Source organism: Otolemur garnettii, unplaced genomic scaffold, assembly GCF_000181295.1.
Source record: "Otolemur garnettii isolate 467f Iridium unplaced genomic scaffold, OtoGar3 scaffold00100, whole genome shotgun sequence".
Taxonomy (NCBI): Eukaryota; Metazoa; Chordata; class Mammalia; order Primates; family Galagidae; genus Otolemur; species Otolemur garnettii.
The window spans coordinates 6,165,537-6,168,400 of record NW_003852495.1 but is presented as its reverse complement, the minus strand read 5'-3'; positions in this window follow the sequence as shown (position 1 = coordinate 6,168,400).

Below are 2,864 nucleotides of genomic sequence, written 5' to 3'. Positions count from 1 at the left end.
AAAAAAAAAAAAAAAAAAAGATTGATGTGATGCTTATAATGGATGGAGCAGAACAGCAGAAGCCACTAATCTATATTAACATCTCTAAGTGAGATCAGCCAGAGCGTGTACTTCTTGATGTGATGCAGTGGATGTACAGAGTACCACCTGTGAAGTATTCTTGCTTCAAAATTTGATTTAAAATGACAATTTTGGGCAGAACCTGTAGCTCAGTGAGTAGGGCACCGGGCCCATATACTGAGAGTGGCGGGTTCAAACCCAGCCCCGGCCCAGCTGCAACAAAAAAATTAGCCAGGCAGTGTGGTGGGCACCTGTAGCCCCAGCTACTTGGGAGGCTGAGGCAAGAGAATCGCCAAAGCCCAGAGTTGGAGGTTGCTGTGAGCTGTGTGACACCATGGTACTCTACCAAGGGTGATAAAGTGAGACTCTGTCTCTACAAAAAAATAAAAATAAATAAAATGACAATTTTGTCTATAAATATAATTACCAGTTTACAGGAACCATGGAAAATTAAAAGGCCAAGTTAATGACACAAGCAAACAACCAGATCCATAATTTAGGAAATTTTAAAGAATTAATGGCCCCATATCTTAACTAAGACTTTTTTTTAGTATTCATGTCAAAAAAGGTAAGTGGAATCCTACAGATTAAAGGAGACTTAAGAGACATATCAGTCAAATATAGTGTATGGAGTATATTAGGAACCTTGTGTTAAAATGTACGTGGGATTTGTTTTGAGACAGCAGACATGGAAATGAAGGAAGAAGTTAATACTCAAATCCCTAGAAATAAAAGGCATGGCATGCCACAGATGACTACATCATTTCATGGGAAGGAATGGGTAAGGCATACTGAGTGAGGTTAGGATTGGACAGTTTGAAAAATTTTGGTGGGCTCTGGGGTATAGGGATGATTCCTACTTATCCAATACCTGGCCCTGGGGTGATTTAGAGCAGGAGGAATATTGACTTGGTGTGTGAGCATTTGATAAAGCAGATAGTTGGGAGTATGGACTCTGGTTTGGTTGGTTTGTGTATCAGAGGTATACTCTCAAAGGAATTGTTCGCTGGCTGTGCACTAGTTAGCCCTCAGAAGGGCAATCTCTCCATGATTAAGGCTCCAAATGACAGAATATCAAGAATACAGAAAATAAGAAAATATAGTCAATATAATCCTGATTTGAATGAATAAGTGAAAAATTTTAAAGGTATTGTGGAAATGTAAACATGGATTGTGTATTACTCCTTTTGTTAGGTATGACATTATGTAAGTCTTTATGTGTAGAGATCCATACTGAAATATTGAAGGGTGAAATTATGTCATGCCTATGATTTGCTTTAAAATACTTAAGAAAAAGGCTAGATGTGGTAGCTTATTCCTGTAATCCTAACACTCCAGGAAGCTGAGATGGAAGATCATTCAGTCAGGTAATTCAAGACCAGCCTGAGCAAAAGCAAGACCCCCCCATCTCTACTAAAAATATAATAATTAGCCAGGCCTGGTGGCAAGTGCATGAAGTCCCAGCTATTTAGGAGGTTGAGGCAGGATGATGGCTTGAGCCCAGGAGTTTGAGGTTCAGCTAGGCTGAAGATGCTATGGCACTCTAGTCTAGTTGACAAAACAAGACTGTCTCAAGAAATAAATAAATAAATCATAAGAATAAAATAGGAGAAACAAAAGGTGTGAGGATGGATGAATCATGACTGGCAAATCATTGGTAAGTTTAATCTGGATAATATATACACAGGGTTCATTGTGCTATTCTTACTTACATTTGAAAATTTCCGTCTCTGCGCCTGAAGCACAGTGGTTATGACACCAGCCACATATACCGAAGGTGGCAGGTTCGAACCTGGTCTGGGCCAGCTAAACAACTGCAACAAAAAAGAATAGCCAGGCGTTGTGATGGGTGCCTGTAGTCCCAGCTACTTGGGAGGTTGAGGCAAGAGAATCGCTTCAGCCCAAGAGTTTGAGGTTGCTGTGAGCTGTGATGCCACAGGACTCTACCGAGGGCAACAAAGTGAAACTCTGTCTCAAAAAAAAAAAATTCGATGGTAGTTTTTTTCTTTTTCTTGAGACAGAGTCTTACTCTGTCATCCTGAGTAGAGTGTTACAGCATCATCATAGCTCACAGCAACCTCCATCTCTTGGCCTCAGACAATCCTCTTGCCTCAGCCTCCCCAGTTGCTAGGACTATAGGCACCACCATGTCACCCAGCTAGTTGGTTTTTTTCTTTTTTTTCTATTTTTAGTAGAGACAGGGGCACATTCTTGCTCAGCTGGTCTTGAACTCCTGAGTTCAAGCAATCCACCACCTTGGCTTCCCAGAGTGCTAGGATTACAGGCGTGAGTAACTCCACCTGGCTTCACCTACAGAATTATTACTAGCATCACATAGACGCCACCAAAGATTACCACTTGTACCCTCTGGAGTGGCAGGTTGAGCCACACCTGGCCCTGTTAGAACCATGGCTGGGGCAGCTGAGGGGGCACTGTGCTGGAATGTGGGGAGTAGAGTCTCCAAGCAGTACAGGGCAATAAATACTGATATCCTGCAGGCTCATCTCTGGAAACCTTGACCTTATGACCCTTCTCTGGGCCTGTGAGGAGAAGGGCAGCCTTGAAAGGGTCTCTGAGTCCTTCTCCCATTGTGTCTTGAGAAATAGCACCTGGCTCCCTTCTGTTGGTACTGATCTCTTTAGCAGCCACTTGACTACTTAGTTTGCTCTCCTAAACACACCTTTTCAACTCTTTAAATGGCCAGGCTGCAAATATTCCAAATCTTTCCATTCTGCTTCCTTTTTAATTATAAATTCCACCTTTAAATGGTGTCTCTCATTTCTTTTCTTTTCTTTTTTTTTTTT